At 41.2% G+C, this 13868-nt stretch overlaps 1 long non-coding RNA gene across 1 annotated transcript in view; it reads right to left on the bottom strand.

The window, feature by feature from the left end:
- LOC117529150 overlaps positions 1-13868 on the bottom strand; it is a 264393-nt gene that overhangs the window by 165240 nt on the left and 85285 nt on the right. Inside the window, exon 3 of the long non-coding RNA XR_004565934.1 lies at positions 2145-2149. This is a non-coding gene — a long non-coding RNA (uncharacterized LOC117529150). The remainder of the gene's footprint in view (positions 1-2144; positions 2150-13868) is intronic.

Genomic DNA, 13868 nt, shown 5'->3' with positions numbered 1-13868 from the left:
GACGCCCCTGGCATACATTACAAAAAAGAAAATGCAATGATAATATGTCAGTGACACATAAAAAATGGTGAAAATACGTGAATGATCCCAGTATGAAATGTCATCATGACATGGACTGCCTGTTAGCTGACTTCCAAAGAAAAAAGAGGATGACGCATGAGATGAGCTTAGGTGCTGGATGATCAACAGAAGCGCCAAGAAATAAGGGTGTAAGAAAAAGTTCAGTGTGGGTGAGTGAGAGCTGAAAAACGTGACCATTAGGAGGAGCAGTGACGTTGATTACTCTGATTACTCAGGAACTTTATCACACTAGCTGTTATTTAATATTACGCAGGTCTCGAAATTCACATCACTGTGGAATCATGTTTTTAATACGTCATGAGATCTCATTTACACACACACACACACACACACACACACACACTGTGTGTGTGTGTGTGTGTGTGTGTGTGTGCGTGCATGTGTGTAAATGAGATCTCATGATGATTTTCTTTTTCTTTAAGTAATATTGTTGAAAATCGACTCCCCACTTCCCAAAAACCCTGTATTGTTTATGACTGTCATCGAGAAAAGATTGTGAGATTAAATCAGAAAGTGACTTGTTTGGTGCAGACATGGGTGTCACAGTGAGGGTGTGGATAACTGCAGCCAAAACACACCAGTAAATATTTCAAACAGCGTGGTCGGTTGCCGGAGAGAGTGCACCTCATTGTTGCTGTGGTTTTTTGTTCGGTGGGGGTGGGAGGAACGCTGCCGTTGCAGTGGGTGTTCGGGATTGGGCCGAGGCAGCTTGTCTGTGTTGCCTGGCAGCCATGTAGGTGATAGGCGTTTGTACTGGCTATGCACGTATGTATGCACGTGCATGTATGTGGAAGTGCACATGAGTCTGTATGGTACATTTAGTGGGCCTATAACTTCTTTCAAAGCAGCATATATCCTGTAAATATTTAAACCTTTTTTTGTTGCTTCTTACTGTTAACTTTGTCCATTTATTAATCATTGTGTACTTGGTTTGTCTTGCTGTGCCATCATGTCTTTTCCGATGTTCCTTTTTGTCTTGTCTAGTCCATTTAGTTTCAGGTCCATAAGTATTTGGACAGTGATAAAAACTTTACCTGGGGTTTTGTGGAGGGATTTCTCTTGTCGGTGTGGTGTTGATGTTGTTTGGTGTCGGGTGTGTTCCTCTTGTCCTCCCTTCCTGCTTGCCACACCCCATTCTGGAACTTTCCTCACACACCTGTGGTGCATTTCCTCCTGATCTCGTCCCCTAGATTAGCCACTCCTCTTTCTTTTCTCACTTTTCCTTGTGCCTTGTGCCACTTTCAAGTGTTTGTTCTCAGAGTTTCACAGTCCTGTTTTGCTTGTATCGACCTGTCTGCCTGTTTTTGGATCTTGTCTATGCCTTATGCTTCGGTTGCTGTTGCTGTTTTTGGACTGCGTATTTGTGTACCGACCCACGCTAGCCCTGACAATAAACCCTGTTAAGCTGAGTCCTGAATCCTGCATTTGTGTCTGACCTCTTTGTGCCACCAGGTGTGTCATTTGGAGACATGGCACCTCCATTTTTCAGAGCCCACAAGTAATTAGATAAAGTAAATACTATAAGGACTGTTTGACGCAAGTCATAACTTTTACAGAAAAGATTTCTTTAGACACATCAGGGGATAGATATGCGAACACTTCCAAATCACTGAATATATCTTGGATTTTAAAGGACCTGACTATCTGCAGCAATATGTAGGGATCCTTTTAGCCTTTTCCAGTTGCTTGGATCTTCAGCACTCATGCAACTGTGTGCTGGATCATGCTCACAGTTCCAGCACACAGTGTGCACCACATGGCAATAATAATGTAGCTGACGTTACCCCACTTTGCAACTAGTACATCTCCTTTGGTAACCATTACTTTGACACAAAGTCAATCCAGTGGCTCCCAAGGATCCTCTGAAGAGACCTAGTAACAAAATCCAATCATCACATTTGGTTACTATAGTCCAAGTTTCACACTCATACAGTAAGACTGGAAGCACCAGAACAATTGGTCACTGCAGTCTCGTTTCAGGGCGGGTGCTAAAGGGGTAAAATATAACAGAATTTTTCTACATTTGGGACAGCCCTCATCTGTCCCCATCAGAAACACCGCACTTTCTCTGGGATTTTTGGGCAAATTACATGGCAAACAAAATGAAAATGCAAAGAAAAAGTGACGATGCGGTGGAAAGGTGTTCATGTGTTGCAGTTTTGTTTATGACGCAGAAAACACGTCGAGGCAGTTGTGCAGACGAGAGAATGCAGTTACTCTGGCTAGGTGTGTAGGCTAAAACTTTTCATGACATTTCGGTGATTGTAGCCAAAAACAAAACAGTACACCATTTTTTCTGTTAGAAGCGACGCTATTTGTGGGAAGAGACTACTCCCCAGGTGGAGCACACCCACTAGGTGGCAGCAAGTATGCTTTTACGTTTACCGAGCCAGGCCGAATAGTTTGTGCTGAAACTCCCACACTCCGTCCCTGGATTAGTCTCGTGTTCCTGCAGGCTGTCCCCGGATGTGGTCAAATCCCACGATATCGTGCAGGGGTTCAAATAAGTCTACGCTGCCCTATAAACACTTGGACCTTCATTCTTCTGCAAAAATATCAGGATTGCTAAACACCTCTGTCCAGTGACCTCATGCATTCATAAGCTCTCCTCCGAACTCAAAGGCTGAGGGCCGAGATATAAATATCGCTGGGCAATGAAAACACAACAGCCAAAATCCTAAACTAGAATGTGAATATCCTTCCTAAAACAAAAATGACTTTCAAATATTGTTTATAAGAATGCATGAGTGCCAAAATTAACAGATTTTCAGAAACTCTTTCAAAAAATGTTCCCTTTCATTTAAACAGTCCAGGGTATTTATTTCACAACTGTGGATGTGCATTATGAACAGGATGGTTTTACAACTGTAAAGTCTAAAGTTGTCCTCTGGAAAACCCTCATTGATTTTTAGTGCTAACATTCATTGCCATCATGTTAAAACTACAGGAAACATAAAGAAACAAAGAAATTGGAATGATGACTGCTGTAAGACCACAACAGGAGGCTACACATCATTTTAACGCGCACCCATCAACATTTTCACACTCTTGGCAGATCAACCACTACCATGTGCACAAAAGGTGACAATTCAAAAACAGAACCACGATATTTCCTTCCATCATGTTTGGAATCATTTCCAGACAGCTGAAGTAAATGCCCCCGATTCTGTTGACATGAGGTGAAGACAAATGAATCACAGAACAGTCTGTAGACATCTCACAGCTGTGGGCATGTGTGTAAGAAGACAGTATCACATTCAGATTTTAACACACCAGAACAGATATACAAGGCAACAATGGGCTGCAGCTGGAGGTCACATGGTCAACAGATGATGTCAAGCATCAATCAACTTCTCTGTGTCAATTATCCTGATAATCTACTCAGTTTGCTGACGTCCAGGAAAACGTTACGCGCTGTGTCGTGGACAGCCATCATTTTACTGGAGGTAGTGTTGTGATTTGGGCTGCCATCTGCTCTCAGTTCAGATTAAAACTGATTTTGTCCAAGGAAATCTAACAGCACAGCATTACATCAACAAGATCTTTCAGCCAGTTCTTTTTCTGATGGTGCCACATGGTGGTCACAACAGACTGGTGTCACTTAGATGAGTCGCAAAACATCTTGAAGACCAAACAAAAAGTACAAATGCATTTGATTAAACTCATAGACATATTATTTAGTTTGCTTTTGGAAATGAGTCAGTCAAGCAAGAGTTTTCATTTGTTTTGCCTAATTAGCCGTCTTCTTTGGACTGCGTGGGTGGATATACAGTTTACTGTACTTTCCTCATACATCTCTGGTACTTTCCTGTTCAGACTAATGACATCCATTACTTCACACCTGTTAGTGCAGCCTGATACCATTGTGAGGGATTAGATCTCCAAAAGCTGCACAGTTGCCAGTACCCTCTTTGTCTCAGTGAAGTGTAGCTATTGAAATAACATTAGATTTGTGTTGGCAGATAGAAACTGGAAGTGACTGTCATTGTATTATGCACCTCTCTGGGTATCCATGGGTATTTTTTATAACTTTGGTCTTAAACATTTTGGGAATTTGCTTACAGTACTTGTAGTTAAACTTTGCTTCATTAGTTTTCAGACGGGGTGGCAGAGTGGCAGCCAAACAACTTCCAAAAGCAGAAGGTTCCTTATTCAAGACGACTGTAATATGTGATATGGAGTTGCTTCAGGAAGGCATCCGGCATCAAATTTGTGCAAATCAACATGCAGATCCATATCAGATCTGCTGTGGTGACCCCAAGTGAAAAAGGGAGATGCCAGAAGAACTTACCAGTGTTCAAATGGTGCAGCATGGTGGCTCATCTTGCCTCCCAGCAAGAAAGTCTGGGGTTCAATTCTAACCATTCTCAGTTCCTCTCTGTGTGGAGTTTGCACGTTGTCTGTATGGGTTTCCTCTGGACACTCCGGTTTCCTCCCACCATCAAAAACACGTTTCATGTTCCTTTCTCTGTCCTTGACCAAGACACCATCTCTCCATCTGTAGTTGGTCAGTCAGTGCTGGACTGTGGCTGCCTACTGCTCCTAGTGGTTGGACTGTATGTAGCTGTAATTAGGCTGGTTTAAATGCAAAGGAGAAATTTCATTTTATGTATCCATGTATGTACAACCACAATAAAGGCCCTTCCTTTCCTAGAATGTTGACTGAACCCAAAGAGCTGTGACACAGCTGGTAATGTAACACAGGGTGAATGCCTGTATAAAAACCAAATTCTGTTCCACAAAAATACATCTATTTGCCCTGTACATTCTTTCAAAGTATAACAACACCATTATTCCATACTAACACATTTTCTAGAATAAGTTGCACCTGTCAAAATAAATAAAAGTCTTGAAGAGGAAAAAAGATATACGAGGTCTATTAGAAAAGTATCCGACCTTATTATTTTTTCAAAAACCATATGGATTTGAATCACGTGTGATTACATCAGACATGCTTGAACCCTCATGGGCATGCGAGAGTTTTTTCACGCCTGTCGGTTACGTCATTCGCCTGTGGGCAGTCTTTGAGTGAGGAGTGGCCCACCCTCTCGTCGATTTTTTCATTGTTTAGGAATAGCTCAGAGACTGCTGCTTTGTTTGATCAAAATTTTTTCAAAACTGTAAGGCACAACTGAGTGGACACCATTCGATAAATTCAGCTGGTTTTCGGTAAAAATTTTAACGGCTGATGAGAGATTTTGGTCTGGTAGTGTCGCCATAAGGACAGCCCACGGCGCTTGACGGCGATCTGCGCTTCGAGGCGGCAACGTCTCGCCGTTTCAAGTTGAAAACTTCCACATTTCAGGCTCTGTTGACCCAGTAAGTCGTCAGAGAACAAAGAACTTTCAGAAGAAGTCGGCATGAGGAGTTTATTCGGACATTCCATTGTTAACGGACATTTTGTAATGAAAGAACGTGCGGGCAGAGTCGCATGTCGGGCCGGATCCGACCGCGGGAGGTCGCGACAGGAAAAACACCAAACCTTAACGGGCAAGTTGGAACATGCCCAAGCTGTTAAACAATTTCTCAGTTACTCACTTGTTGAAAGCCATCAAAAGCCGCCTGAATTTTACAAATGGTTTTCAACACGGAGGTGTTTTTCCTGTCGCTGCGCACACAGATTCGCCGAGTCGTCACGGAAATGTCTCGGCGAATTTGCGCGCACGTCTTTCATTAAAAAATGTCCTTAAACAGTGGAATGTTCGCATAAAGTCCTCATGCCGGCCTCTTCTGAATCTTCTCTGTTCTCTCACGACGTCCTGGGTGAATTAAGCCTTAAATTAGGATGTTTTCAGGTCAAAACAGGCCGACGACGGCGCCTGGAAGCGCTGCGCGACGTCCCGCTCCGTGGGAAGTCCTTACAGCGACAGAAACACCCCATAATCTCTCATCAGCCGTTAAACTTTTCACCAAAAACCATCTTAATTTCTCGTTCAAGCATGATTGGTGTAATCGCACGTCATTCAAATCCATATAGTTTAAAAAAAAATAAAAGTGTCGGTTTCTTATCTAATAGATATAATATATCTATAATATAATATAATATAATTCACAGTGGAGTCACAGTTTTTTGGCAGCACATGGAACTTTATATCAGCGTGTTTCCCTGGGGGCGGGTTTATCAATGGACAACAGCTCAGTAACACGTGGAGACGACAGTGTGCTATTACATAATACCGAACATCGAGTGAGGCGAGTGCAATACCGCCCCTGCTGTGCCAATTCTCCATGAACAAGACCCCGAGGTACTTGAACTCCTTCACTTGGGGCAAGACTGCATTCCCTAGTAGGCAATCCATCGGTTTCCTGCTATATGCTATATACGCTATATATATTTACATATATATAAGTAAGTCATTTTGGCTGCTCCCTTGTTTTACACTCAGGGTCCCCACAGCAAATCCAAGGTGGATAAGCATGTTGAATTGGCACAAGTTTTGTGCCCTTCCTGATGCCCTTCCTGACGCAACTCCACATTACATGGAGAAATTTGGCAAGGGGTGGGATTTGAACTGGGAACCTTCCGCACACATACACACACACACACACACACACACACACACACACACACACACACACACACATATATATATATATATATATATATACACTCAACAAAAATATAAATGCAACACTTTTGGTTTTGCTCCCATTTTGTATGAGATGAACTCAAAGATCTAAAACTTTTTCCACATACACAATATCACCATTTCTCTCAAATATTGTTCACAAACCAGTCTAAATCTGTGATAGTGAGCACTTCTCCTTTGCTGAGATAATCCATCCCACCTCACAGGTGTGCCATACCAAGATGCTGATTAGACACCATGATTAGTGCACAGGTGTGCCTTAGACTGCCCACAATAAAAGGCCACTCTGAAAGGTGCAGTTTTATCACACAGCACAATGCCACAGATGTCGCAAGATTTGAGGGAGTGTGCAGTTGGCATGCTGACAGCAGGAATGTCAACCAGAGCTGTTGCTCGTGTATTGAATGTTCATGTCTCAACCATAAGCCGTCTCCAAAGTCGTTTCAGAGAATTTGGCAGTACATCCAATCAGCCTCACAACCGCAGACCACGTGTAACCACACCAGCCCAGGACCTCCACATCCAACATGTTCACCTCCAAGATCGTCTGAGACCAGCCACTCGGACAGCTGCTGAAACAATCGGTTTGCATAACCAAAGAATTTCTGCACAAACTGTCAGAAACCGTCTCAGGGAAGCTCATCTGCATGCTCGTCGTCCTCATCGGGGTCTCGACCTGACTCCAGTTCGTCGTCGTAACCGACTTGAGTGGGCAAATGCTCACATTCGCTGGCATTTGGCACGTTGGAGAGGTGTTCTCTTCACGGATGATGCGAAGGAGATGTGTTGTACTGCATGAGGCAAATGGTGGTCACACCAGATACTGACTGGTATCCCCCCCAAATAAAACAAAACTGCACCTTTCAGAGTGGCCTTTTATTGTGGGCAGTCTAAGGTACACCTGTGCACTAATCATGGTGTCTAATCACCATTTTGGTATGCCACACCTGTGAGGTGGGATGGACTATCTCAGCAAAGAAGAAGTGCTCACTATCACAGATTTCGACTGGTTTGTGAACAATATTTGAGGGAAATGGTGATATTATGTATGTGGAAAAAGTTTTAGATCTTTGAGTTCATCTCATACAAAATGGGAGCAAAACCAAAAGTGTTGCGTTTATATTTTTGTTGAGTGTGTGTGTGTATATGTATATATATATATATATATATATATATATATATATATATATATATATATATATATATATAGCCCAGTCACCCATTTTTTTGTGCTCCTGTCACGAATTGAGTCAAATTTTCATGACGGGTTTTTTTTAAACTCACTATTACTAACCGTACTCCTTCCCCCAACCCTAACCATAACCACCTCCCCCCACTTCACTTTTAATTTCATGCAGCCATCACGGAATGAATTAGAATGAATTCGTGCTGTGATGACAATGAGGCACTTTTCTTCACAATATCATGAGCCAATAGATTAATGTATATTTTGTGCTGAATCACGACTTGCCGTGAGACTGGGTTGAGATATATATATATATATATATATATATATATATATATATAAAAGCCATGGGATCACTTCCCACATGGGCCTTTCTGTGTTTGCATGGGTTCCCTCCGGGTGCTTCGGCTTCCTCCCACATCCAAAGGTTAGGTGAATGGGGAAACTTTAAATTGATTGTAGGTGGGTGTGAATATATCTGTCTGTCTACATGTGGCCCCGTGATAGACTGGCATCCTATTCAGGGTGTACCCAGCCCCCTTGCCCCATGATTGGAGTAAGTGGGAATGGAAATTAATATATACGGTATATTCATAATTTCACTTTGTCATTGTGATATCATTGGATAATGCACAAACTCATTTCAGAAACTACCCAGCAAGCATAAAATAGTTCATTGTAAAGGTCAAACTATTTTAAAACTTGATCATACCAAGACATGTATGTGCAGTAGTGAGCATATTATATATTTGTGTTCCTTGGTGCAGTTTATTGCATGAAAAAGGACAGATCTTGTGGAAAAAGAAACGTGGGAAGGTTCCTGTGATGCAAACTGCGCTTATGACGTAAGACTGTGTTAAGTATGTCAAGTAAAATAAAAACTGCTGTTCAGTTCAACCCAGGGGTAAAATAATGAAATGATCATGTTAGAAGAATACAAAATATCTGCCTTATCAGCCTTCATAATTGTTTGTGCCTGTCTCTTTTTCTTTGATAAGTACTGACATGATCCCTCTGATCTAAAATGCAAATGCCCAGAGAACTTTCAGAATGCCTTTCAAAAAAACAAAACGTACTGACAGAAATATGTGGGCAAGAAATATCCAGTGACATGACTCAGCCCTGTGATGTCTTATGGTTCCTCTTTATTGGTTGCTTGCGTGTTATTACAGTAAATGAATGGTTCTGTATTTGAATATTACTGGAAAAATCACTGGTAGAACCACACCCACTAATGGTGTTGAATGCGAGAGCACGGATTTTCAAGCGGCAGACATAATAATTACGCCACAATAAATGAATCACATTCAGAAGTAACTAAATCAAACTATACAAAGGCAAGTCATGTGGATGAGAGATACAAATTAATTATTATAACTGTTTTTTCTTCCGGCTGCTGCTGTTAGGGGGTCACCACAGCAGATTATCTGTCTCTATCACATCCTGTCCTCTTCTTCTTCCTCTTTCACACCAACCACCTGCATATCCTCCCTCACCACATCCATAAACGTCTTTGGCCTTCCTTTTCTCCTCCTCTCTCTTGGCTCCATCCTCAGCATCCTTCTTCTGATATACCCCATGTTCATCCTCTGTACAGTTTCAAATCAACTCAGTGTCATTTTCCATTTTGTCTCCAAACTCTCCCAGCTATAGATTCCCTCTAATATGCTCACTCCTAATCCTGTCCATTCTTTTCAAGAAATCATACCATCTCCAGCCTTGCCTCTTGTCTTTTATGCCAGTACATTTTCTCAAAGCCATGGATGCAACTTTTCCCATACAAGAACTATCATTTAGAAGGGGAGAGTATGACGTGACAATGAGCACATCTCACAAATACTTCAGAACATGTGTATGTTCATGAGCATATGATTGTCAGAGAAAGTCAAGCCTGATATGGTGAACTGGAAAAAGAATAAGCAATAAAATCATAAATGATGCAGACACTCAAACTGTTTTATATTATATAACGGCTGAATAGATCCTTGTCATTTGATTGGTGTTTTGTATGTCACGTGTTATTGATCATTCGTCCCATTTAGCATTGTGCTCCATAGTGTGCAATTCTGGTTCATTTAGTGTGCAAATTTAGTTCCATATGATCTGTACTATTGCACGCTGCAACCACCTCGCGTGTACCGTGCACGTTTACTGACGCTGCTCATTCTTTTAACACAAAAGCAAAAACAAATCCACTATGCCATAAGCCATCTGGGGTATCTCTAGGTGAAGTGCAACCACTGTTGGATGAGGAGCTCAACAAATTTCTGTTGCAAATTTTCACTGGACTAAGAAAAACAGATGGCAGTGTACACAAAGAAGTCACTGTATGGCATCAGGTTTGGAATTGCCATCTGAGGTGGATCTCTACATTGATTTGGCACAAATTTTACACCAGATGTCCTTCCTAATGCAACTCCATATTACATGAAGAGGGGTGGGGTTTAATTCGGGAACCTTCCGCACTGAAACCAAGTGCACTAACCACTTGGCCATCACCCCTGTGATGAGCAATAATCAATAGCAATCATAGTATGTTCGTTTTGTGAATTGTTTTTTGTGTCTGTAGCATGGCCCAAGCAGAGGGTCACCCCTTTGAGTCTGGTCTGCTTGAGGTTTCTTCCTCAGAGGGAGTTTTTTCTTACCACTGTTGCTCTGGGGGTTAGTATAAGGTTAGACCTTACTTCTGTGAAGCCCCTTGAGGCAACCTTGGCACTATATAAATGAAAATAAATTTAAATTCAAATGTAAAAAATACATATAACACATTAAATTTACCATAGGTGCTCATCCTCCTTTCTTTATCAAATCAAATCAAATCAATTTTATTTATATAGCGCCAAATCACAACAAACAGTTGCCCCAAGGCGCTTTATATTGTAAGGCAAAGCCATACAATAATTACGGAAAAACCCCAACGGTCAAAACGACCCCCTGTGAGCAAGCACTTGGCGACAGTGGGAAGGAAAAACTCCCTTTTAACAGGAAGAAACCTCCAGCAGAACCAGGCTCAGGGAGGAGCAGTCTTCTGCTGGGACTGGTTGGGGCTGAGGGAGAGAACCAGGAAAAAGACATGCTGTGGAGGGGAGCAGAGATCAATCACTAATGATTAAATGCAGAGTGGTGCATACAGAGCAAAAAGAGAAAGAAACACTCAGTGCATCATGGGAACCCCCCAGCAGTCTAAGTCTATAGCAGCATAACTAAGGGATGGTTCAGGGTCACCTGATCCAGCCCTAAATATAAGCTTTAGCAAAAAGGAAAGTTTTAAGCCTAATCTTAAAAGCAGAGAGGGTGTCTGTCTCCCTGATCCGAATTGGGAGCTGGTTCCAGAGGAGAGGAGCCTGAAAGCTGAAGGCTCTGCCTCCCATTCTACTCTTACAAACCCTAGGAACTACAAGTAAGCCTGCAGTCTGAGAGCAAAGCGCTCTATTGGGGTGATATGGTACTATGAGGTCCCTAAGATAAGATGGGACCTGATTATTCAAAACCTTATAAGTAAGAAGAAGAATTTTAAATTCTATTCTAGAATTAACAGGAAGCCAATGAAGAGAGGCCAATATGGGTGAGATATGCTCTCTCCTTCTAGTCCCTGTCAGTACTCTAGCTGCAGCATTTTGAATTAACTGAAGGCTTTTCAGGGAACTTTTAGGACAACCTGATAATAATGAATTACAATAGTCCAGCCTAGAGGAAATAAATGCATGAATTAGTTTTTCAGCATCACTCTGAGACAAGACCTTTCTAATTTTAGAGATATTGCACAAATGCAAAAAAGTAGTCCTACATATTTGTTTAATATGCGCATTGAATGACATATCCTGATCAAAAATGACTCCAAGATTTCTCACAGTATTACTAGAGGTCAGGGTAATGCCATCCAGAGTAAGGATCTGGTTAGACACCATGTTTCTAAGATTTGTGGGGCCAAGTACAATAACTTCAGTTTTATCTGAGTTTAAAAGCAGGAAATTAGAGGTCATCCATGTCTTTATGTCTGTAAGACAATCCTGCAGTTTAGCTAATTGGTGTCCTCTGGCTTCATGGATAGATAAAGCTGGGTATCATCTGCGTAACAATGAAAATTTAAGCAATGCTGTCTAATAATACTGCCTAAGGGAAGCATGTATAAAGTGAATAAAATTGGTCCTAGCACAGAACCTTGTGGAACTCCATAATTAACCTTAGTCTGTGAAGAAGATTCCCCATTTACATGAACAAATTGTAATCTGTTGGATAAATATGATTCAAACCACCTCAACACAGTGCCTTTAATACCTATGGCATGCTCTAATCTCTGTAATAAAATTTTATGGTCAACAGTATCAAAAGCAGCACTGAGGTCTAACAGAACAAGCACAGAGATGAGTCCACTGTCTGAGGCCATAAGAAGATCATTTGTAACCTTCACTAATGCTGTTTCTGTACTATGATGAATTCTAAACCCTGACTGAAACTCTTCAAATAGACCATTCCTCTGCAGATGATCAGTTAGCTGTTTTACAACTACCTTTTCAAGAATTTTTGAGAGAAAAGGAAGGTTGGAGATTGGCCTATAATTAGCTAAGATATCTGGGTCAAGTGATGGCTTTTAAAGTAATGGTTTAATTACTGCCACCTTAAAAGCCTGTGGTACATAGCCAACTAATAAAGACAGATTGATCATATTTAAGATCGAAGCATTAATTAATGGTAGGGCTTCCTTGAGCAGCCTGGTAAGAATGTGGTCTAATATACATGTTGATGGTTTGGAGGAAGTAACTAATGAAAATAACTCAGACAGAACAATCGGAGAGAAAGAGTCTAACCAAATACCGGCATCACTGAAAGCAGCCAAAGAGAATGATATGTCTTTGGGATGGTTATGAGTAATTTTTTCTCTAATAGTTAAAATTTTATTAGCAAAGAAAGTCATGAAGTCATTACTAGTTAAAGTTAAAGGAATACTCGGCTCAATAGAGCTCTGACTCTTTGTCAGCCTGGCTACAGTGCTGAAAAGAAACCTGGGGTTGTTCTTATTTTCTTCAATTAGTGATGAGTAGTAAGATGTCCTAGCTTTACGGAGGGCTTTTTTATAGAGCAACAGACTCTTTTTCTAGGCTAAGATCTTCTAAATTAGTGAGACGCCATTTCCTCTCCAACTTACAGGTTATCTGCTTTAAGCTGCGAGTTTGTGAGTTACACCACGGAGTCAGGCACTTCTGATTTAAGGCTCTCTTTTTCAGAGGAGCTACAGCATCCAAAGTTGTCCTCAATGAGGATATAAAACTATTGACAAGATAATCTATGTCACTCACAGAGTTTAGGTAGCTACTCTGCCCTGTGTTGGTATATGGCATTGGAGAACATAAAGAAGGAATCATATCCTTAAACCTAGTTACAACGCTTTCTGAAAGACTTCTACTGTAATGAAACTTATTCCCCACTGCTGGGTAGTCCATCAGAGTAAATGTAAATTTTATTAAGAAATGATCAGACGGGGGTTTTCAGGGAATACTGTTAAGTCTTCAATTTCCATACCATAAGTCAGAACAAGATCTAAGGTATGATTAAAGTGGTGGGTGGACTCATTTACATTTTGAGCAAAGCCAATCGAGTCTAACAATAGATTAAATGCAGTGTTGAGGCTGTCATTCTCAGCATCTGTGTGGATGTTAAAATCGCCCACTATAATTATCTTATCTGAGCTAAGCACTAAGTCAGACAAAAGGTCCAAAAATTCACAGAGAAACTCACAGTAACGACCAGGTGGACGATAGATAACAACAAATAAAACTGGTTTTGGGGACTTCCAATTTGGATGGACAATACTAAGAGTCAAGCTTTCAAATGAATTAAAGCTCTGTCTGGATTTTGATTAATTAATAAGCTGGAGTGGAAGATTGCTGCTAATCCTCCGCCTCGGCCCATGCTACGAGCGTTCTGGCAGTTAGTGTGACTCGGGGGTGTTGACTCATTTAAACTAACATATTCATCCTGCTGTAACCAGGTTTCTGTAAGGCAGAATAAAT

The sequence above is a fragment of the Thalassophryne amazonica genome, chromosome 2 (assembly GCF_902500255.1).
Source record: "Thalassophryne amazonica chromosome 2, fThaAma1.1, whole genome shotgun sequence".
In the NCBI taxonomy this organism is placed as follows: Eukaryota; Metazoa; Chordata; class Actinopteri; order Batrachoidiformes; family Batrachoididae; genus Thalassophryne; species Thalassophryne amazonica.
Note: the sequence above shows the minus strand (reverse complement) of the source record. Positions and strands in the feature narration are given on the sequence as shown.